The sequence below is a fragment of the Dermacentor variabilis genome, chromosome 2 (genome assembly GCF_050947875.1).
Source record: "Dermacentor variabilis isolate Ectoservices chromosome 2, ASM5094787v1, whole genome shotgun sequence".
Taxonomy (NCBI): domain Eukaryota; kingdom Metazoa; phylum Arthropoda; class Arachnida; order Ixodida; family Ixodidae; genus Dermacentor; species Dermacentor variabilis.
In genome coordinates, this window is record NC_134569.1 from 221,022,310 (window position 1) to 221,047,687 (window position 25,378).

At 47.7% G+C, this 25,378-nt stretch overlaps 1 protein-coding gene and 1 pseudogene across 1 annotated transcript in view; both read right to left on the reverse strand.

Moving 5' to 3' along the window:
• LOC142571191 (uncharacterized) overlaps positions 1–25,378 on the reverse strand; it is an 81,498-nt gene that overhangs the window by 49,722 nt on the left and 6,398 nt on the right. The gene's annotated exons all lie outside the window — the stretch shown is intronic.
• LOC142573360 (uncharacterized) lies at positions 296–1,298 on the reverse strand (annotated as a pseudogene).

A 25,378-nucleotide genomic window follows, 5' to 3' on the forward strand; every position in this document is an offset into this window, starting at 1 on the left:
ATATCCGAGAGTGACACGCGTAGACACAATTTCCAAACGAGTAGCAATGGCTATAACAGAACTCAAGCCGTCACGTACAGCGATCAACACTCCGCCACCAGTACGCGAGATACGCTCAGAGCGAAAAAATTTGAAGACTCTTTCACATTCAAAGATTTCATAGCCTGCAATATCACTCGAGAGCCAAGTTTCTGTCATCGGAACACGAGTCAATGGCTGAAGACAGTTCATCACGTTTATTACGCACATTGGAAAAAAGGAAGGAAATTGGTTTAGCCACCGGGCGAGCAGATAGCTACAGCGATGAACTACTAGCGGCGAACGAGGCAATCCCGATAGTATTCGTGGAAAGCGAAACAGATGTGCCTCTGTTCTCGCTGGAACGACTTTCCGCAATATCTACTTCACAAACACGATCGGTGGATGAACAATAGACGTAGCACTTTTTCTTGATGAACAATCGGTTCAACCGCAACAGATACCTGTCTCCCGAAGCCTTACCGAAATCAGCCAACTTTTTGCGGGACTGGCGTGTTGCGCAGGAGAAGTCTTCACTGAATGATACTTTGGAATTTTTGAACTTTGTACGTTGCGATATAACCTTGTCTCTTAATTTGGGAGAACTAAATTTAACTATAATGGGTCGACATTTCTCCGAGACGTACGAGCCCAGTCTGTGAGCACGATGAATACCTTCGTCGGGAAACGATAGATCCAGCTTTTCTGAAAGAATTTTTCGAACGCGTTCTTCAGACTCTGCCCATGTTTCAGAGCTAGTGTCCGGGATACCGAAAAAAATCAGGTTGTCTCGACGGGAGCGATCATCGAGATCGTCTAGCCGTGAATTTATTGAGCCTGACTCCGGACGAACTGCTTCGGATATGGCATCGTTGCGCGCAGGAACACGTTCACTGTCCAGCGACAGTACCTGGGACTCGACAGCCGCAAGCCTGTTAGTAAGGTCGCATACTTTCTGCTCTAGCTCAACTTGGTTTGCCTTAAGCTGTGAAAGTATCCATCAACTCACTGTGACGGGCATCTGATTTTTCAGACAGGGCAGCAATAGCAGCTAGCACATCGGCATTTGGATTAGTATCAGTTGGTCTTGGGTTTGACTCAATGTCGCCTGCTAAAATCAAAAGTTTAACAACATGAATACAATCACATACTGTAGAAACTAACACTAGTGGGCAGGGCAAGGGCAGCGTACAAACGTTGCTGGTACGTTTAGCGTGCAAGGAAGGACAGTCACCAACCTGTACAGCAAGGAAGCAGAACGGATTGTCAAGTTTGCGCATGGTAGTCGCTCTTTACTGCCCACTGAAGAAGTCGTTGGAACCGCAGGCTTTTATATGTTTAGTTGACGCCGATGATGTGCCGGGGCCGTAAGGTGGCGTTGGTCGCAGTATAACGTTGGCGAGAGCGTTAAAATCTTTGGTCCAATTTGCTGCCCACAGCACGGTAATTTTGCAGCGATGTCGGCATATCCCCGGGCTGATGCAGATAGCCACGTGCCAAGAAAAACGGAAATCTGTACAGCAAGGAAGCAGAACGGATTGTCAAGCTTGCGCATGGTAGTCGCTCTTTCCTGCCCACTGAAGAAGTCATTGGAACGGCAGGCTTTTATATGTTCGGTTGACGCCGATGATGTGCCGGGGCCGTAAGGTGGCATTGGTCGCAGTATAACGTTGGCGAGAGCGTTAAAATCTTTGGTCCAATTTGCTGCCACAGAGCACGGTGATGTTGCAGTGATGTCAGCATATCCCTGGGCTGGTGCAGGTAGCCACGTGCCAAGAAGAACGGGAATCTGTACAGCAAGGAAGCAGAACGGATTGTCAAGCGTGCGCATGGTAGTCGCTCTTTCCTGTCCACACCAATGTGGCTTTGCTTCTGCAACCCTGCCTAATTTGTCCGCTTGACATACTTGCATGGTGTTCAGGTTCATTTTTCAGAAATAGCAGAAACGTGCTGTACCGTACCTGGAAATTTAGCTTATCCATTTTCCCCGCAACCGCTGTCGTATAGTAGTAGGGTTTCCTTGCCCTCTCACGCCCCCCCCCACCTGTATGGGGACTGCCTCTTCTCCCTCCTCTCTGTAGTTCTCTCTACGCCTCCGCTGGACTCGCAATGTTAGTAGAAAAGGCCTTAGTTCCTGCGATGCATTAGAGGGTGGTCGCAGATCATAACTGCCGTCAAGAGGGTAGAATGGCGACGCCCAGGGAGTTGCAGAGGGTATTGTGCTCATTCAACGCGGTGTGGTCCAAACGAGTTCCTCGAGTCGCCTTTTCTATCTTCCGCGTTCCTGTCATGAACACACGCTCGGAACTACCTTTCGAAGCGGAGTGCCAGAAAGCAGCAGCCACAGCAGCAGCAACTGCAGTGGGAAAGTTGAAGGAATAGGCAAATAAAGCTTCACTTTAATATGCTAGATGGATTTCTAGTGTTTGAAACGGTCATTTCTATATAGCTAGAGAAATGGCAGTATAATAAATGTGTGATACCGCGTTGGGCAGACCCCCTGCTTTAGCCTAGTGGCGATGGCTTTGCTCTCCTGTGCTCCAGGCCATGAGTTCAGCCTGTGCAGCCGAGGCTGCATTCTGATGGAGTGGAATGCGAAAACATTCCTCTACCATGCATCGACTGCATGTTAAAAATTTAGTAGAGGCACTTCAGACATTACGTGTGGTTTACGAAAGCACTAGAGTCCCTTAGGTAAAATGTTTTCTATTGATGTTTTCGCCATGGACTAAAGTTTTTTCTGCTGATTTTGTGTGTTGGTTTGCGTATATGTTGGCCACAGACGGCTCATTTTATACACTCATGCTGTCGCGTCGAGAATTAATCGCAGTAGACATAGCACTAATGAAATGTGAAGAGCAAGTGAGGCGCGGGGGGCAGCGCGCTAATTTGATACACTCATGACGTGACGCCACCTTTTCCCTATCGATTGCGCCATCATGTGCCCATCGACGCACGTACTAGGCCGCAACTTTAGTCAGGCAGATGGCTGCGAAGTGACCTGCGCAATGACGCGCCCAATAGGCACACATTTAATCAGCCAGTGCCGTGCAGATGTCGTAGCGCCGGGAAAGCGTGCGCGTCTCTCACCCCAGAAACCCGGGTTCGATTTCCACACAGACCGAACTGTAGTAAATTCTCTTATCAAAGCCATTCTGGCACTTAGTTTGCATGAAGCTGGTTCAGAAATGTGTCATTATTTTGAATATTGCTTGACGCACGTGTTCTTACTGTTCGCGCCATCAGCCATTTTTGGTGAAAACGCCGTCGACTACGATGCATTTTCACGTTAGGGTGTATGTACTGTTTTCACATTAAAAATCTCATGTAGTCAAAGTAACTCCAGAGGTCGCCGTTATAGCTTGCCTCACAATCAGATCATGATTTCGGTGCGCAAAACCACGTAAATTATTTCATTTCCCTATACAATACTGCCACCTGCCCTTTCGTAGTCAATGGAAGGGTGGTTAACGGTGAAACAATCAAAACATGAGGCACACATGTGTGGTTCACTATAATGGAGGGCAAAAAAAAATCAGTCGTGCTCAAGCGTACAGTCAAAACATAATCTGGAAAAGATGAATGCATTTGCACTTAAGCGTGAGAACAAATATCAACAATTACCAATAGAACAAATGGCAAGAGGTTCATGAGTAAGCAAACGGCAAAAGTAAAGATTAAAAAAATAACCTACATATTTCCAGATCACTGAGCATGCGTCGCTGACCTGACTCAACAAAACGATAAAAGTAAATTCGATATTACGCCTCGTCATGGCGAGAACCTAAAAATGTCAAGTCTTGTAAAAGCATGTTTCATTCAGCGACAATTACGCGCGGGTAATAAAGCGCAACTTAAGGCAAGGACAAAACCAAACTAACTTTAGCGAGAGTAAGGTACCTGCACAAAACAGTGTAAACAAATTATAGCACATAACCGCCGATCAAGTGACAAGAGGTTCATGAATAAGCAAGAGGGAAGTTACAGAAAAGAGGATAATTGCAAGGTCGCCTAGCGTATGCCGCTGAAGTGACGCAAAAGACAAATAAATTTGCGCCAAGTAAATTTGATATTGAAAATGCGGCAATGCAGAACAGCTAAAGTTGCTGCCACATTGTATAAATTTGTTACATCTGCTGGTAGCGCATACCTCTCAACAATAGTTCCTAAAAAAGATGAATCGCGTCGTCCCGAAGTTTGTGTTTGGGGCAAAAAATTAGTAGTGTCGTGCTGCTGTCTAGAGCGTCTTGATCAGGTGAACTGCGTATAGGCATGAAAGACTTGTATTGCCCAGTTTTTTTTTATAACGTTGTATGCCGGTGTGTAGTTGTTAACTAGGGCGTGATTGGAGTGCCGGAAGGCCAGATAGATATAGAAGCTCACCGACAGATGTATTTTGGTCGGAGGCATAGTAAATGAAACAGTGGTTTTATTTGTAAGAAGTTAGTGTGAGCTATATTTGTTTGACAATGCGTGCCACAAACGACGCCAGCATATTCAAGTTTTGGTTTCCCTAAGCATGTGTAAACTGTATGCGTTATCCTTTTTACAAGTAAAGTTCCTTTAGATGTGTTGTTTTTGACAACGCATTTAGACAATCTGCGCCCGATCTCCTTCACGCCATGCATAAGGGATCTCATGGAACACATTATTCTTCAAAGGCTTACTGCACACTCAGACAAGCATAACTATCTGCCACAGACTGACTTCCGCCCACAGCTATCCATGCAAGACGTTATGCTCCAACTATATCACCAAATCATAGAACATCATCAAGGCCTTCATCTCTACAAACGGGTCATCCTTGGTTTGGATATTACAAAAGTTTTCGACAACATCCAACACAACGCCATATTGGAGGCCCTGTCACATTCGCACGCTGGGCGCAACACATACCGTTTTATTGAAGATTTCCCGTGCAGCCGTACAGCCGTTCTAACCTTCGGGGGGCTCAAATAGGACGTCATCTCGCTAGGGAGTAAGGCCACACCACAAGAGTCAGTACTCTCGCCCATGCTCTTCAACATCGCCCTCGTCGGGCTCCCGGAGCGTCTCTCTGGGGTTCCCCATCTACACCACAGTCTCTGTGCGGAGGACATCAACCTCCGGACCGAAGCAGGTAGTGATGGTGAAATTCGAGCAATCCTACAAGCAGCCATCGATTCAATGATATCATACATCGAACCATGCGGTCGTTCCTGCTCTCCGGCTAAATCCGAATCGAGCCTGCTCATCGGCACCCCCGGGTCAGAGCCTCACTCTCCAGCCACTGACATGGTGACAGCTCACGGCGTGCTTATCCTTCGCGTTCTTATCCTCCGAGACCTCGGGCTCAGCATACAGCAAAGCCACAAGCATACTTGCACTCTCCATCATCATAGCAGCAACGCTGCACAAGAGGTAGGCTTACCTCGCGTATCGCTACCCGACATACTGGTATGAAAGAGGACAACATTCTTCGCCTTGTCGAGGCCTTCATCGTCAGTCGCATCGTATATGTTGCGGCCTTGCTATGCATCTCACATGCTGAGAAACACTTCATTGTTCGCCACAGTTCGCCATTCGGAGGGGTTGCGCTGTCCATAAGAGTAAGAAGAGCGCGGTGGGGCCGTGCGTAGAGAGAGAGGTTCCGAGCATACGGAACGAATGGAGTGCAGGCCGACGTTGGACAACTCTTGACGGACGACAGCCTGGATCAAGGAGATTGTCACCGGAGAATGATCAGGTGACGGGAATGAAGGGGCCGTCGGTTGTGCCACTTCAACCTCACGACGAATGATGCAGGTCAAGTTGTCACATCGCGACGGCTGGTGGAAGAGGTCCTCATAGGATGACGTAGCAGCTGCGTTGGGAAGTCGCGTGATGTGCTGGGATAACCGGCGACATTTAGCATGCTCGAGACAGCGGCACTCCTTGAGCATCGTATCGATGCTGGTGACGTTCATAAACACCAGTAAATTGAAGGCGTCGTCACCAATGTCTTTGAAGACGTGATTAACCTTATCGTCCTCAGGCATGGTCGGGTCAGCCTTAGCACAAAGGGCCTAGACGTCGAGAATGTACGACACGGAGGACTCGGTCGACGTCTGTACACGTGTGGAAAGGACTTTCTTGGCATTGACTTGGCGACCGAACGGACTGCCAGAAAGGTCGCGGAGCTTCTCTCTGAAGAGATCCTAGCTCGAGATATCCTCTTTGTGAGTCTGGAACCATGCAAGCGGAGCTCCGTCGAGGTAAAAAAGAACGTTCGGAAGCATAATAGTCGGATCCCACCTGTGACTAGTGCTGACACGTTCGTATAAGCGGAGCCAGTCGTCAACATCAGGACTGCCGACTCCGTTGAAAACACCAGGATACCGAGGGGGGGAAACGGCGACGGTCGGGGCTGCAGGCGGAGACGGTTGTGTAGATGTAGTGCCGCCAGCAGGAGCCGAAGTTACACTGTCGCCGTTCCGACCGCTGCGAAGCTCCATCACGGGTACGGGGAACGTCCACCTCCACCAAATTAATGTTACGTGTAGCTGAAGCCCAATGCTATATACAATTCTATTCACAGGGACGCTAACGGAAGGCCAAAATGGCGACGCTATATTAATCAGCCCCACGTCGTCTTCTTCCTCCTCAGTGCAGCCACACTGTGGCGGCTGTTCCATAGCAATATTGCTACGCGAACAAAGGATTAAGGCTGGAGACTATCTACAAGGTATATTTACAAAAGGTAACTGCAGTGCTGGCCAGTTCAGCCGACAGCTCGAGAGCCAGAGAGCGTTCGTCGTCTTCGTCGGGGCGCCCACGTGCATCGGCCACAATAAACACGCAATATGCATGTATCATTACCCCCGGCGGCAGAACCACCGTCGCGGGCCGTCTAAATATCGGTGATAACACGAGAGTAATATGGCTAGAGGTGTGCGACACGCACAACGTCAGTGGAATTTGGGACAGATGAGGCACTGGTACTGAATGGGGCAATATCGTTCGTAACTGGAGTCATAGGCCGCAGCACGCGATATGGGCCTGTGTACAGAGACAGGAGTTTTTCTGACAGGCCAACGTGACCAGTCGGGGACCACAGGAGCACTAGAGACCCAGGCGAAATCTGTAAGTCTCTGTGTTGGCGGTCATACAAGCGCCGTTGCTTGTCTTGAGAGGTCAGGAGCCGAGTGCGGGCATTTGCTTTGCTTGGGCTGCCCTGGTGATGGCGTCAAGTGCATGCTCGCTGGTCTCTGCTGCGGCGGATGGCCGGAATGCGTCCAATGGCAATGTCCGTTCTCGGCCGAACTGTAGAAAGAACGGGGAATAACCGGCAGTGTCGTGACGCGGAGAATTATACGCAAAAGTTACTTAAGGTAGGGCGAAGTCCCAATCAGTATGGTCGGACGAGACATATTTTGCAAGCGTCTGTTAGGGTGCGATGCAGACGATCAGTGAGACCATTAGTCTGCGGATGGTAAGACGTAGTCAGCTTATGCTTTGTGGAGCAGTACTGCAGGATGTCGGCTATGATTTGATAAAGAAGTGTCCGACCGCGGTCTGTGAGCAGTTGGCATGAAGCACCATGCTGCCGAATCACGTCGCGTAAAAGAAAATCGGCGACATCTGTGGCGCAGCTTGTTGGAAGCGCTCTCGTGATGACGTAGCCCATGGCCTAGTCTGCGGCCACAGCGACCCACTTGTTGCCAGACGTGGATAGCGGGAAAGGGCCAAGTAAATCCAAACCAATGCGAAAGAACGGCTCCGAAGGAATGTCGAGTGGTTGAAGGCACTCGGAAGGAAGCGTCAGGGGTGTTTTTGGGCGCTGCCATTTTCCGCACGCCACCGCGTATTTCCGGACGGAGTGGGCACCGCCTGGCCAAAAGAAGCGTCGGCGGATCCGTTAGTAGGTGTGGGTGGCGCCAAAGTCACCTGCGGTTGGTAAATCGTGAAGTTCTTGGAGAACAGCTGACCGGAGGTGCTTAGGAATGACGACGAGTAGGGCAAGACCATCGGGGTGTACATTGTGGCAGTATAATACACCAACCCGGAGGGTGCCGATCCCCGTACTCGCCACGGAGCTCCGCAGTGGCCGCACCATCCTGCTTTCCCCCATGGCTCACAGTGACGACACCTCGTCTCCTACTCCTGCGACCGCGACAACAACGTACGTTAGCGTTACCTATCCCCGCGATCCTGGCATCTTCTCCGGCCAACATAACGTCGACGTTCAGGACTGGCTCAACCTGTATGAACGTGTTAACCAAGACAACTGCTGTGGCCCTACCATTATGCTAGCCAATGTCTTATTCTACTTGGGCGGAACTCCTCGTGTCTGGTTGCGGAAACACGAGGTCGAGACCTCTAGCTGGGATGCCTTCAAGGTGAAGCTCGTCGACCTCTTTGGAAATGCTACCGGTTGCCAGCTTGCTACTAGAAAACAGCTTGCTTCCCGAGTTCAGTCTTCTACTGAATCGTAAGTCTAGTGCACACAAGACGTGTTCGCTCTTTGCCGGAAAGTCGACAAGAAAATGGCCGAGGTTGACAAAGTCAGCCACGTACTCAAAAGGATCGCGGACGACGCCTTCAACTTGTTGGTCTTCAACAATGTGTCCACCATTGACGTCATTGTCAAGGAATGCCGCCGCGTCATTCCGAAGTTCTCCCGGCTCCCTAACACGGCTGCGACGTCGTCTTGCGTTGTCCTTACCGCTTCACCACCCTTAAATGAGCACGTCACACGTATTGTTCGCCGCGAACTCGAGGCTACAAGTTCTGCGCCGTTCCATTCACGCACACTTGAACCAGCCATTGACCAACCAGCCCCAGCGATCTCTATCGTTCAGGCAGTTGTACGGTAAGAATTTGCGAACCTAGGTTTTCCTGCTGCATGCTCCGTCTCCCGACCTGACGCCCAGCCGGTGCCGACTGCTTCGTCTCACGTAGATGTGCATTCCCCTCCCAGATACCGCAACCCTACCGAGTGGAGAAATCCAGACGACAAGCCCATTTGCTTGCATTGCCTCTGTATATAGCAACGGTTTAACCAACGCTTTTATTCCAAATGAACAAGCTAGCACACCCAAGAAGATGCGAAGCGATGGTGATGTTTGTTTGGCTGATGTGGAAGATGACGTCCGTAATATTATAACGAAGATACGAAAGGCAGTGAGGAAGAAGAGAAGATTAAGAAAACGTACAGTTTCGGAGGCCTGACTGCGCTACCAACGCCCTCAATTTCCTGTGAATAAACCAATTTTGTCACAACTCTTCGTAACAGTGGTGGTGGAGGTGCTGGATATTGGGCAACCAAAGGCGTAGGTTGAGCTGCAAGTTCTTAGACGGAGCCGCCGCCTTGCTGGACTTTCGCCGAATCCACCGGAGTTCAACGTGCCCCACGACGCAGGCGAACAACTGTCAATTCCAACTGCAGCACCGACCAGTTCCTGTGAATAACTAAGAGATGCTCATCCCTTCGCCGGAAGGCCAGTCGAACACGTCGAGGAATGTATTATCCATTATGAACGGCTGAGTGCTACCAACAATTGGAATAGCGCTTCCCAGCTTTTGATGGTCGTGCCCTTTCGAAGCAATACTGCGTTAGTGTGGTTCGACAACCAAGAGGAAACGTTAACATGCGGCAGATTTGTTTCCGAAATAAAAGAGCGATTCGGTGACGGAAAAGAAAAGGGCCGAACACACGCAACTGCAACGCGCGCAACTGCCAGGCGAAACCTGCACTACCTACAATGAGGCCGTGATAAAACAGTGTATGATGGTGGACTTTGAAATGTCTGAGGAAGGCAAAGTCGGGCACATCTTAAAAGGAATCACCGAGGATGTTTATTTTTTTTTCCATCGCAAAAGTCACCCTAGCTTCCATCGCCGAGATCATTCGGCGCTGTCGCACTTTCCGGCAACTTAAAACGAGGCGCGTCACCTCGAAGTTTGGCAGGCTAGCCACTGTGACGACCGTCGCAAGAATAGACAGCAACCACTCGCTCGATCTTGCATCAGCGATCACAAGAATAATCCGGGAAGAGCTCGCCCTGCACGCACAAGTGACACACGCAGGCACTCATAGCTCCCGGCTGCCGCTAGACTTCGAGCCAAACAATGCATCCTTCTTTTCCTATCCTGGGGCGAGGGGCATTGAGGGTTCTGAACTCACACCTTAACCACAGCCACGTGTCTACGACAGAAGCGCTACTTATGACGCTCGGCCACAACGAGAACAGCCGTATTTTTATATGTACAAGACCTTGTGACTTGTGATGCGAGGCTGCGACAATGACAGCACTGACCCTACTACCAGGACGTGAGTTATGACCGATACAGTAGATTTAAGCGAGCAGCAGAGACACGTTACCCACATGACAACAAACGTTCTCGCCGCCCACAGTAACCTAACAGCTGCTTCGAGGAATATGTTGTGAACCGGGACGCTCTCGCGTGCTACAACCGTGGTTCCACAGTACATACAGCTTGGTATTGTCCCCAAGGCCGTAAATCCGGAAAGAAACCACTGATGTTCTCGCCAACCGTAACCCGTCCTTCATCTGACTTGTAGAAGCCCGATTTGCTTCCATGCGATCCTCCGGCATCTAAGCGGAGTTTGACACCACCACCTAACCATCCCGTCGGTCTGCGTCCCCTCGGCGCCGTTCATCTTCACAGCCGCCCGCAAATTAGCATCCGTGGCCAATGTTACCTTTCGTGGAGTAGGCGGTGAGTGGCTTCATTCTCTTGGTGTTTGTGCTGTGAGCGTTTTGTTGGCCGGGAAAGTGTTTGTGTAGAATTTCCTTGTCCTTTATTGTTGTTCGCACGATGTAATTCTTGGTATTGATTCTCTTGGTCAATACAGCGCTTTCGTGGACAGTGGTAGAGGTGAAATATCGTTGAACAAGTTACGTATATCAGCACTTTCCGAACAATGCCAGCGTGGCGAAAACAAGGACCCACTCAGAGTCCTCGATGAAGTAATTGCACTATCATGGTACCAGACGCCCGTTCGCGTTTCTTCAGCTATTGTTAACGCTGCTTGTTTTGACCTTGCAGTTAAGCCTGTCAGAATAAATTGTGATAAAATTACTGTACTTCCCTGCTCTCTCGTGCCCATATGAAAGGAGTCACCACACTGTGGGCGCTGAACTGCTGCCCCACGCCAGTTATCCTACTGCGCGTAAAGAACATCGCTCGCTTCGATGAAGTCTGATGCAGCGCAATAGCAGCACTAACTGTGGACCTCACTGAAGCTTGATCTACTTGCGATAATCGCCATTTAAAGAGCTCGGTATGATCAGCAAGGCTCGCTGTACTTTGGCAAGCAGCACACGGACATGTCTATCGGTCTATTCGGTCTATTGCAGGAATGTTGCTGCATTCGACTTCAGACATGGAGATGCACCATTTCATTTACCATCCTCGCGCGCTCGCCACTGAATGGATACCGACTCAGCAGATCCCATTGGCAAAAAGACCACCGAGTGTCATCTTCCGAGCACAAAGTGATTGCAGAATAAGTCGAGGAGATGAGACAAAGGTTTCGTTCAAGAGTTGTTGAGCCCATGGGTAACTTCAGTAATCCTGACCGGAAAAAAAGGTGGCTCCTTGAGATTCCGCGGTAATTATATACGTCAAAGCGCAGTGAGGAAGAAGGATGAATATCCGCTACCGCGAATTGATGACGTCATTCATAGCTTACACGTTGCTTCTTATTTCTCAACGCTTTATTTGTGTTCAGGGTAATGGCAAATGGCTACGGACCCTGACGACAAGAAAAAGACCGCTTTGTGACTCCGGGTGGGGTATTCAAATTTAATGTGATGACTTTTGGCGTTTGCAATGCTTTTGGCTCCTTTGAAATATATACGTACACAATACTGCGTGGTCTAAACTGGGAGATTTACATGCGTTACCTGGATGATGATGTAACCTTTGTCTGTACGTTTGAAGAATAGAAATATTGGTTCAGCCTTGTCCTCGACTGCATTGTAAAAGCTGGCTGGTTCTGAACTAAAAATGTCGGTTTGGCGAACATCAAACGCTGGTCGCGGAACATTTTGTGGACAAGAATGACGCCAGGCCCGATACTCGTAAGATTCACGTGACCAGGTTATTCAAGCCACCGCAACCAGCTCGAGAACTTCATTCGTTCATTGGCCTATGTTCGCAACTTCGTCCTTTTATTCTACAGTTTTCCTACATCGTTTACCCTTTGACAAGTATTCTGCGACAAAATGCGGCCTTCACTTAGAGACCAAGGTGTAACGCATCATTCTCTCAGTTGACATCAGCCCCCCTCTTGCGTAACTTTGATCCATCTTGCCCAAATAAAATTCACACTGGCGCTAGTGGAATTGGGATAGGAACCGTGCTCGTACAACGTCACAGTTGCGCAGAACATGTCGCATAAGTCAGCCGTTGCTTGAGCAAATCTAAACGCAATTATGCGGCTACTGAAGAGAAATGCCAGGCTGCTGTTTTCGTCGTAAATCAGTTTCGATGTTATCTTTGCGGTAGACCATTCAAGATAACTACCGACCATCATTCTTTATGCTGGCTGGTTTGTTTACCTGATCCCTGTAGTCGTCTCGCACGTTTGGTGCTGCGACTTCAGGAATATGGTTTTGTGTTGTCGTACAAAAGTGGCCACGGTCACACTAATGCACACTGCCTCTAGCGGATTCCTATGGCGAGTACCGAGTGCGATTCTGAGAATTTTGACGACTATCTTGCTGCTGTTCTTGTACGTCCTCTGAGGCGGCAGAATTTCAGCGAGAACAACTCAAGGATCTTACCCTCGATGCACTTTTTGTCGCCACCCGTAGTTGTCAAGGAAGCGGTCGCTTTGTAGTTCGCGATAAGTTTCTCTACAAAACTAATTCTCCGATCATGAAGCGAGTTTTCTTCTAGTTGTTCCCGAGAGTGCCCGCTCCGATGTTCTATGCACTATGCATGACGATGCGACATCCGCTCATTTCGGCTTCGTATGAACGCTCCGGACAGGCCTCCACTGGAATCTGAACCTGGCAACGTTTAACGCTAGAACGTTATCTAGTGAGGCGAGTCTAGCAGTGCTATTAGAGGAATTAGAGGGCAGTGAATGGGATATAATAGGGCTCAGTGAAGTTGGGAGGACAAACGAAACGTATACAGTGCTAAAAAGCGGGCACGTCCTGTGCTACCGGGGCCTAGCTGAGAAACGAGAACTAGGAGTCGGATTCCTGATTAATAAGAATATAGCTGGTATCAAAGGAATTCTATAGGAATAATGAGAGGGTGGCAGGTTTTGCTGTGAAACCTAATAAGAGGTAAAAAATGAAGGTCGTACAGGCCTACGCCCCTACATCCAGTCATGATGACCAGGAAGTCGAAAGCTTCTATGAAGACGCGGTATCGGCGATGGGTAAAGTCAAAACAAAATGCACTATACTGCTCGGCAACTTCAATGCCAAGGTAGGCAAGAAGCAGGCTGGAGACAAGTGAGCGGGGGAATATGGCATAGGAACTAGGAATAGCAGGGGAGAGCGATGAGTAGACTTCGCAGAATAGGATAATATGCGGATAATTAATACCTTCTTCCGCAAGCGGTACAGCCGAAAGTGGACGTGACGGAGCCGGAAGGGTGAGACTAGAAATGAAATAGACTTTATACTCTGCGCTAACCCTGGCATCGTACAAGATGTGAACGTGCTCGGCAAGGTGCGCTGCATGGACCATAGGATGGTAAGAACTCGAATTAGCCTAGACCTGAGGAGGGAACGGAAGAAACTGCTACATAAGAAGCCGATCAATGAGTTAGCGGTAAGAGGGAAAATAGAGGAATTCCGGATCAAGCTACAGAACCGGTATTCGGCTTTAAGTCAGGAAGAGGACCTTAGTGTTCAAGCAATGAACGACAACATTGTGGTTATCATTAAGGAGCGTGCAATCGAAGTCGGTGGTAACTCCGTTAGACAGGATACCAGTAAGCTATCACAGGAGACGAAAGGTCTGATCAAGAAACGCCGATATACGAAAGCCTCTAATCCTACAGCTAGAATAGAACTGGCAGAACTTTTGAAGTTAATCAACAAGCGTAAGACAGCTGACATAATGAAGTATAATATGGATAGAGTTGAACATGCTCTCAGGAACTGAGGAAGCCTAAAAGCAATGAAGAAGAAACCCGGAATTGGCAAGAATCAGATTTATGCATTAAGAGACAAAGCCGGCAATATCATTACTAATATGGATGGAATAGTTCAAGTGGCTGAGGAGTTCTATAGAGATTTATATAGTACCAGTGGCACCCACGACGATAGTGGAAGAGAGAATAGCCTAGAGGAATTCGAAATCCCACAGGTAACGCCAGAAGAAGTAAAGAAAGCCTTAGGAGCTATGCAAAGGGGGAAGGCAGCTGGGGAGATCAGGTAACAGCAGATTTGTTGAAGGATGGTGGTCAGATTGTTCTAGAGAAACTGGCCACCCTGTATACGCAATGCCTCATAACCTCGAGCGTACCGGAATCTTGGAAGAACGCTAACATAATCCTAATCCATAAGAAAGGGGACGCCAAAGACTTGAAAAATTATAGACCGATCAGCTTACTGTCCGTTGCCTACAAAGTATTTACTAAGGTAATCGCAAATAGAATCAGGAACACCTTAGACTTCTGTCAACCAAAGGACCAGGCAGGATTCCGTAAAGGCTACTCAACAATAGACCATATTCACACTATCAATCAAGTGATAGAGAAATGTGCAGAATATAACCAACCGTTATATATAGCTTTCATTGATTACGAGAAAGCGTTTGATTCAGTCGAAACCTCAGCAGTCATGGAGGCATTACGGAATAGACCTCAGACTCTAACCAGGCGGCGCTGCGGAAAAAGCCGTCACCAGCGCCCCCATCGGAACCTTGGCGCAAACTGAGTAGTGCAAGGAGAGCTGTCCGCAAGCGAAGGTGCATTGGCCACAATGGACCCCTCTCTTTCGTTTGTGTTGAGGCACGGTTTCCTAAAAATCAAGGACCTGGAAAGCTTCTTCCGCCCATCCACGCTTCGGAAAGGAAGCTCAGCAGAGCGAAGTACTTGTACAATATAAAATAAAGTCTCAAGTGTTATTTCGGCGTGCTGCAACTCGCAAGTACAGAGAGCATCAGGTTTGTCTGTATGCATATCAGTATAAAAATCTAAGCATTTCAAAATGGTTCGTATTGAATATGTCCTGAACACAAGACTTAAGTATCTCCTATATTTTTATGTATTTTATCGTAATGTTTAGTCTCGCAATTATTTACAGAGAGTATCCTTTCATAACTTTTTCCAGGGCAGCAACAGCGTGAGTTCATAACGAAAGAAGCTTCCTACAGTGCCTACGCGCTGCATCTTTCTTTCTCGCAGGAGCTAAAGCATCGCCCGTACCTTAATTTGAACTTTTCGCAGACGCTTCGAGCAACAAGCGCGCACAAATAAATGTAAATACACACGACATTCTTTTTCTTTACACACGTGCGTTACTTCGCAATTACTCGTCCAGTGCTCCTACAGCAACTTCATTGCTCACATTTGAAAAACGCAGTCGAGCAGGCTCAGCACATTTCGAAGCGTGCTTGTATCGGCGCAGGACATACAAAATACCGAAAGTAGAAATGAGCTCGCGATACAACAATGCTCTAGAACAGGACTTTGAATTCATAAATGAACCAAAATGCTTGGTTATGCTGACCTGCCAAATCTCTCCGTTCCACTTGTTGAATCAAGCGGAGGCGGACGTCTGTTAAAAGGTGGAGGTATCGATGGCACATAAGCAGGATGGTTCGCAACGTTGTCTTTTTCAGTTACCAACGAAGTGGCGGCTGCAAATTCTTGAGTTCTCGCTTGGTTACCACGGTCCTCCGTCAGGGCTACGCAACACAATTACAGAAGAACAAAATTGTCGCACTTTCTCATGCGAGCCGCTGTGTTGTGGGGAATGCAAGTAATCCGATTACCTAACAGGTTGAACGGCCCGTATCTGCAGCGCTCTCGCCTTTCCCCTTCATACGATCGCGATGGAAATCGGTAAAACTGAACGTTGTTATTCCGTCCTTCACGTTCATGGCAATTCACAACACAACAGTAGCGTCGATTGCGGCGTTTCTTCGTAGCGCGCGGAGCTAATGCGGTTGCCGTCGTTTCCGCCATCAGTCTGAAAAGTGAGCCAGCAAGCGCTTTATGGCAGTTCGGCGGGGCGTCCGAATAGCGTAGAAATTCATAGCTCTCTGTCTGGGTGGTAAATGCGCAAAACGCTCGCAATATGGACCAAAATCTAGTTAAATTGTTGTTTCGCCGTCGCTAGCTGCATAGGCAACTTAGCAAGAGAGTCGGGCTTCGCACTACTCAATTACTGCCTCTTCGCACCGGCAGGTGGCGCTACGCGTCTTACAAAACTCCAAAGTCTGACGTCCATCAGGGTGTAGATGAGCCATATGTAAAGATACTGGAAGATATCTATAGCGGCTCCACAGCCACCGTAGTCCTCCACAAAGAAAGCAACAAAATCCCTATAAAGAAAGGCGTCAGACAGGGAGATACGATATCTCCAATGCTATTCACAGCATGTTTACAGGAGGTATTCAGAGGCCTGGAGTGGGAAGAATTGGGGATAAAAGTTGATGGAGAATACCTTAGCAACTTGCGATTCGCTGATGATATTGCCTTGCTTAGTAACTCAGGAGACCAATTGCAATGCATGCTCACTGACCTGGAGAGGCAAAGCAGAAGGGTGGGTCTGAAAATTAATCTGCAGAAAACTAAAGTAATGTTTAACAGGCTCGGAAGAGAACAGCAGTTTACGATAGGTAGCGAAGCACTGGAAGGGGTAAGGGACTACATCTACTTAGGGCAGGTAGTGACCACGGATCCGGATCATGAGACTGAAATAACCAGAAGAATAAGAATGGGCTGGGGTGCGTTTGGCAGGCATTCTCAGATCATGAACTGCAGGTTGCCATTATCCCTCAACAGAAAGGTGTATAACAGCTGTGTCTTACCAGTACTCACCTACGGAGCAGAAACCTGGAGGCCTACGAAAAAGGTTCTACATAAATTGAAGACGACGCAACGAGCTATGGAAAGAACAATGATGGGTGTAACTTTAAGCGATAAGAAAAGAGCAGATTGAGTGAGGAAACAAACGCGCGGTAATGATATCTTAGTTGAAATCAAGAAAAAGAAATGGGCATGGGCATGGGCAATGAGGAAGGAAGATAACCGATGGTCATTAAGGGTTACGGACTGGATTCCAAGGGAAGGGAAGCATAGCAGGTGGCGGCAGAAAGTTAGGTGGGCAGATGAGATGAAGAAGTTTCCAGAGACGAGATAGCCACAATTAGTACATGACCGGGGTAGTTGGAGAAGTATGGGAGAGGTCTTCGCCCTGCAGTGGACGTAACCAGGCGGCGGCGGCGGCGGCGGCTGCTGCTGCTGCTGCTGCCGCTGCCGCTGCCGCCGCCGCCGCTGCTGCTGCTGCTGTCGCTGCTGCTGCTTGCCGGCGCCGCCGCCGCCGCCGCTTCTGCTGCCGGCGCCGCCGCTGCTGCTGCTGCTGCCGCTTCCGCCGCCGCCGCCGTCGCTGCTGCTGCTGCTGATGATGATGATGAACGCAACACCGCACGCGTGAGCACTTTTACTGGCTTAAGGCGTACGAAATAAGCAAACGCTATGTCGGTAGTTGTGAAACATGCCAACGCGACAAGCGGCCGACCGACGCTGCCCTGGGTCCCCTTCGGCCGTCGACACTTCTCGGTACGCCGTTCAAGCAAGTAGGCATTGACATTATGATTCCATCCCCTTTTATCTAACAACAAGAACCGTTGGATAATTGTCGGCATGGACCATCTGACAGGGCAAGCAGAAACTGCAGCTATACTCTCTTCCACTGCTACTTGGGTGGCGGTCTTGCTGCTGCTCTTCCTGCTGCCTTCCGTGGTCCTTCGTCATGGCCAACCGCGTGTTATAATCAGCGACCGTGATCGCCGGTTCACTGCTGATGGCATTGAATACACATTAGCGCCCTGCACGGTTTCGTCATTCCACACTGTATCATGCACAGACCAATGGCCTCATTGAAACAATAAACGCAACGCTAACCAACACACTTGCCATGTACGTCTCCTCAAATTATAAGAACTGGGAATACGTGTTGCGCTTCGTCAGTTCCGCTTAAAATACGGTCCGCTTAAACTACGAACTATAGCCCCTTTTATGCCGTGTATGTAAGGTTACCGCCAAGACCTGTTGACACTTTCTTACCTTTCATTCTGCAGAATGATAACTCGGTATCCAAAACCTTTTGTCTCACTGAAGAAGCTCGTTGAACAGCTCGTCTCCGTACTATGGCCTCGCGAATTCCTTCGAGATAGCGATAAGACGGCTGTCACGAACAAGTAGTGTTCGAAAAAAGTGGTTGGGTCTGTGGTCGTGTAAAGCAAGTTTAGAGTGTATCAAAACTATTGTCGAAATATACGGGCTTATTTGCAGTAGTGGGCTGCCTGAGCGGACTCGCGTAATAGCTCGCCTCATCTGCAGTGGTCGGCAATCAAGCGGAACGCAGCTGGCTCCTATTGCTGAAACACGAGACACGTGCGGCTCTTCTATACAAGTAATACTATCTCACAGTTTTCTTCAATCTAGAAAACGCGTACCACACAACATGGAGGTTTGGCATTTTAAGGTACTTGGCGGATTTATTTGCTTTGCCGTGACGTTCTATTTATCGGTGCTTTTTGCTTTCGCAATAGAATGTGTAATCTCATGCAGTATTCGTGTACTCATGTAAGCCTGTCATGTGTTCAAGCGTTTTTCTTTCTTATTTTATTTATTTCTAAACAATGATTTGTTGTTATGCTTCTTTCACTGGTACTTATGAGAATAGCATCTGATTTAAGACCGTAAAAAATATATATATACACCTAACTTCTGTACAATCTTCGGTTTATTTATGTTGGCGTGCTGTATTGGTTAGGCGCCTTGTCTGCCAGTGTTCGGGGGTGTAGACCTCGTCAAACCTGATGAATGGCTTTTTGTCTGTAGCCACCAAGTGTCTCTGATACGGAAATAAACATGATTTATTTATTTATTGATTGATTTGTTGATTGATTTATTGATTGATTGATTTAGGTGTCAGCGGTAGAATGCTCAGATGCCCAGCCGATTTCATGTCCGACCGAACATTCCAAGTGCGTTTAGGAACGGTGCTGTCACGTGTATTCATTCAGGAAATTGTGTGCCACAGGGATGCCTATGGTGCACAACACTGTTTGTGATGTAATTCATTCCTCTGTAATGCACTTATTATATGTGGATGATCTACAAATCGCGTTTCCTGCATCGAATGCGGCAACCTGCTAGCGGAAAATTCAAATTACTTTAAATAGACTCTCGCGATGGGCATCTTAAAACGGTCTGCGCTTCTCAAGCGAAAAAAGTATTAGTGTTGCATTTACACAAAGAAGAGGCCGACAACCATATCCCGTCCTTATGCTACAGGAAGCCGCACTGCCATAAAAGCAAGGACTCAAGATTCCGGTTGCTCCGTTTGAAAATAGCTGAACTTTCTCGAGCACATAATTAATCTTAATGTCAAAGCGAACAATGCACTTGACATCCTCAAAGTCCTGTCTTGGAAGCTCTGAGGCTCTGAGAGAAAATATTTGCTACAATCTAGCGCACTTTAGTCCGTAGCATATTAGATTATGGTAGCTTCATATATGGTTCAGCCAGACAGTCTTACATCAGACGACTTCACTCAGTTCATAACCTTAGTCTACGACTGGCAAGTGGTGCTTACAGAACATCTCCTGTCCATTGTTTATAAGTTGACTAATGAGCCTCCTTTACAGCAGCGCAGAACGTTACTAACTTTTTCTTACGTACTCACAATCCAGTCCTCACCACAACACATATGCTACAACAACGTCACAGAGTGCAGCTCACGCTTACAGTATACAAATAAACCGAACATGATTCGGCCGCTTATAGTGCGATACGAAGAATATTATCGGGATTATGAAATTCCTCGCCAAATCCACTAGGTTACTAGGAAGCCACAATTTGTGCCCCCGTGGTACGATTTCGCACCGCTATGCGACTGGACACTAACACACACCCCACCAGAGCACATAATACACGAATTCCACGCTATTCATTTCAGATAAAAGATTGCATGAAATTTTATACTGAATGCTCTAAAACAAGGAAACAAGTGGGTGTTCGGGTCATAACATACAATAACGAAGAAAGTATTCGATTACCACAGCAAGCCTCGCTTTACACAGCCGAAGTACACGCAACATGGACGGTAGTTCAAAAGATCCACGCTCATAAAGACGAAAACAGAGCCATATACACAGATTCATTAAGCATACTCAGGGCTCTACACGTGAAATCCAAAAGCGAACCCCTGTTAGGGGATATTTTAAACACATTCACGTCAAAGAAATACGGAAGATCAATTGCTGAGTACCAGGCCATGTTGGGATGACGGGTAATGGAGCCATGGATGAATGCGCATCAATGGCAGCATACAGAAACATCCCGAACACAACACTTCCATATAAAGACAGTAGCAATGCGAGTCGGAAGTCCTCCATGTGAAAATGGCAACTTGAATGGGGCCACTGTTTAAGCAACAAGCTGCATCTTATTAAACCTTTAGTTGGAGAGTAAAGTCACACAGTCACCAACAATGATTCAATTATGTGATCTTGTCTCGACTTCTTATTTGACACACGCATTAGACGCGCAATTTCCTCCTTGGACAGCAAACACGCCAACCTGCTAAAAATGCCATGAACCTCTTACAGTCATTCACATCCTAATGACATGTCCACGCATCGACACACAGAGACGGAAATTTTTACACAACCTGTATAATTTACATATACCGTTACACCCTGCATTATTGCTGGCAGATGACGTCCTTGTGCCATTTACTAACCTGTTTCACTTTCCAGAGAAAACTGCTTATTTACACCAACTATATTGCGATGCAGGTTTACCTGCTCTAACGTTGCATTTCTTTTTGTCTTGTGACCGGCGCAGCATGGTCTTAGCTACTTTGTGCCATTAAACCCAAAGTAACCAACCGACGAACCTGCTTGTCCATCCTGACTCGCCCTACGGGCTTCGTCTGCTTGCGGGGTAATGTAATTGAGACACGAATGGCAGAGAGGAAGATGAGAAGACGAAGAGCTTTAAAGGCAGGACTGCGCTACTACCGTCGTCAATTCCCTGTGAATAAACCCATTTTGTCCTAACTCTTCATAACAACATATATACCAGCACTAATTTCCCCTATGGACGGAAGCGGTCAGCTTGGCCAATAGTAAGGCTAACGTGGAGTTCTGAAGGAATAACTTGAGGCGGGCAACATGCACAATTTCTGCCCCGTGGCAACCTCGGTCAGTCGGCGAGTTCAGTCGGTAGTTAAGTGGAGAGGTGTCTTCTATGTCTTTGTAGGGGCGGATGCATTGAGATTGAAAATTCCACAGAAACCAGGCATTTGCGCAGGGTTTCAAAGCAGTACATCGTCCCCAATACGTTAGAAAACTACACATTATGTGGCATTATAATGACCCTTGCAGTCTTCTTGGCTCGATTTGGTGTTCATACAAGCACGGTGACGACATTGAAAGAAAAAAAGAGACACAAACTGGTCGCATAGGAATGGTGAAGTGTTTACACGGACAGAAACGAAAGAAACGTTGAGGACAGAGCTTGAATCTCAGCCATAGATCAGAAATGATGCGCTAGACAGCGGAGTGTAAAAATATCTTACAAAGGGGAGTGTGGCCTCTCAGTTACGATGCTCAGCATTGATATGCATGAACAGCATATCACTGAGCGCGTGATGAAGTCGCTGCCTCAGGCCATTGGCATTGTGCTGGTAGCCGGAGGTTGTCATGTGCACGATGTTGCAACCCCGGAGAATTGGAGTGAGTTGCGCTGGTTGAAATATCTGGGAGACAAAATCGCCTGCGTATTCGCTTTTGGGTTTTGTGGTTGTAGCCCAAGCGGCCCGATGTCTGGTCGTTATGAGAAGCATGGAAAATTTCACATGAATAAAGTACTGACGGACAGGAAGTCATGGATGCGCCTCGGGGTGAGAAATGTTGCTGTAGAAAACACCGTTCTCTAATTTGAAGAGCTTTGGCATCTGGATCCTCAGATGTATCCTTAGAGCTGTATTCGAATCCTGGTGTTAGGTGGACTAAAAACACCAATAAGATGATCTATGAGGCCGTGACATTAAGGATCAGTGCATTGGTTAGGGGAAAACACAGAAGGGCGGCTGGATGACAACTGGGTCTGGGAAGTAATAAGTAACACTGAAGATGCAACGTCTCCACGGCCAAGTTGACAAGATGCGATAACGTGACTGAAAAATGGCGGTAGTGGGCATCGGGAAAGTGTGTTCGTGTCTTGGTACATCTTTAGGGATTTAAAAACGACAACGGAGCGATAATCTTGTAATCTGAGGATCCAGATGCCAAAGCGTCCGGAAAGCTTTTGATCGCTGACAACCAACGTAAGGCGTTATCATCGGTAACAAAATTGAAATGTCCACCGTGGATGTACAGGCAAAATTTCTGCACTGACGATGCAACAGCCAGGTACTCCTGTTTGGTGACTGTATTTTTCCGCGGAAGTCAAAACGCGGTTTGCATATGTAGTGACTTTCACCGAAAAGCGTGGTCGCGCTGCAACAGCACGGCACCAATTCATTCGCCGTTACCGTCAGTGTGCAATAAAGTAGGTGCCATACCACCAAATTGACAATACGTATGGGGAGCTCCGCAATGCGCGCTTAAGTTTCCCAGATGGACTAGGCAAAACGTTATTTTGGTCAGATCTTAGAAATATGTGAATTACTGGGTTATTTCTTCCGGCGGTCTGGCTGAAGTGGCCGTAAGCGCTTGAATTTCTGTGATCTCCAAAGCACAGTGTACGATCGGCAATTGAACTGCGGGATCCTAACAGGACATTGCTAACTCCCAGTCCGAAGTGGTATGAAGTTGTAGTTTCGCCCTAGGCTTTAGCGCGGGGCAGTCGCTCTATATAGGTGTCAGGTCCGCCTTACTGACGTCGCAGCTTTTGCATCTAGGTGACAAGAAACCATGGTATATTAGTGAATACTTGTAAGGCTTCACAAAGGAGCCAATCCGCAACGGTCTCCAGGTAACCTGTTGCAGTGCATCCATTGATTTATGCGGGGGCGGGTATTTTTGTCTACGTTTACGGTAGTACATAGTGATATTGTGGAACCTCACCATGTGATCCCTCGCTGAAAACAGATCGAGGCCTCCCACGAATCCACAGCCATTATTGCGGGAAGCCTGATTTCCTGGGTCCGAGGAATGTTGAGGGACCCAGATTGTTTGAATCTGGCGATCAGGTGGTGGGTATTTCTTTGGAGTTTGCAGTGCTGGTTTGTAGAATTTGTTATTTACAAAGTTTCTAACTGCAGTTTCAGAGTCACTAAATATCATTTTCGTGGTTGTGCCATTTTATAGCCAGAGCTATAGCTGCCTATTGGGCTTCTTCTGCATGCATGCAACTGTTGCTTCAGAGGGGGCCTATCCACGATTGTAGACTGTCTATAGGGAAGGCATCTGGACTTGGGTATTCCGCAACGTCGACGTGGAGTGTTACCTGCAGGCCCGAGTAGTGTTTAGGTACAGCTTTACCTCTCGCTCTCCTTCTGTTCTTGTGATATTGAGGATGCATGTTTTTGGTATTGGGTCTATCCTTAAATTTCAGTGAGATATTAGTGGAACCTTACATAGGGGCGCGTGTGTGGATTTATATCGGATCCTCAGATCCTCCAGTATGTGTCTTGTCACTTCAGTTTTCGATAGCCACTACAGTTGGAATAATCTATGTGCCGGCGCCAGCTCCCCTATTGTGGATTCCCCATTCTAGGAGCTTCTCATTATCCGTGTACAACGAAGAAGAAGGGCTTATTTGTATGGTTGCCAAATTAGGCATTCGATTTTCTCTTTTTCAGCCGGGTAGTGGTGCACGTAAGCTAGTGAATATATTATACGGCTCAGGGCCAAGTCTCGGAGAAGTTGCGAGAGATCCGCTTCCTTTGTGTCTTAATGTTTGTTTGCTAGTCCTTAATTAGGCAGTTTGTTTGCCAAACAAACCATATGATTTTGCTCAGTATGACCGCATTCATTCTGTTGTTTTGTACGTGCATCCCGAGTAATTTAAGCGTCCGCACTTGTACGTATGTCCCATGTACCATCACCTTGATGTCGTGGTGATGTGTTCTTGCTTGTGGTTGAGTCCTTATAGCGAGAAGTTCTGACTGTTGGGAGGAGCGTGAGAGGCTTATTTGATTAATTGGATATAGCCCTCTGGCTGTTCCTCCTTATAGTGTTCCCTCTTATAACTATCGCTTCGGGATTAACCTATAAGGTGATAGCGTGAGCGTATATTGAGTGCCTTAAACTAGAGATTATGCTAATTGCGGTAGCTATCGATATAAGACATCATTAAACAGGAAAGTCAAACTACTGATCCCTGTGGAGTTCCTTTGTTGCCAAGTTGCAATGCGGAAGATGCGACAGAGCCTATTTAGAGTTCGGCAGGCGTATCGGCGAGGAAGGCTTTGATGTAGTTGTTTGTGTTCGATATTGAAGTTCTCCAATACAAGCCTAATTGATTCATGCTTTATGTTGTCAAGGGCTTTTTTTAGATGCAGGGCTATCACAGCTCTAGTTCTTTCCCGTGAATAGGATGTAAAACGTCTTCTGAGAGTCGTAGCATGATGTGTTGAAACATTTCCTCTAAAGATTATATTGGTGTGCGGGAAATAATTACTGTCACCTATGTGGCTCTGCAGCATGCTTATACTTACGTGCTTTAGTGTTCTGACTAAGCAGAAAGTGAGAGATTTGGGGATGATGTTCTGAAAGTCAAGCTTCTTGCCCGGAGTGGGGATGAAGACGTTCTTTGCAAGCCTCCACGATGAGAGTTTCCCTCTGATTTGTCCGTAATCCCGTCCGTAGCCAGGGCCGATGATTTAATTCCTCTCATCCATGTGGCTCTTCAGCCCGCTCAGACTTACATGCTTTAGTACCCTGCCTAACCAGGAAGGGAGAGATATGGGCATGATGTTCTGAAAGTCGAGCCTCTTTCCTGATTTCGGGATGAAGACGATCTTTGCACGCCTCAAGGATGAGAGTTCTCCTCTGATTTGTTTGTAATCCCGTCCGCACCTAGGGCCGAGGATGTCCGGAGTCTTTGAAGCGTAGCTCGAACTTCTCTCTCTTGGATCTCTTAATCCCGTTTGTGGTTTGGGGTTGCCGTGTAGCTCGGCAGAGAGACTTTGATGTGTCTACATATCTCTGTTAG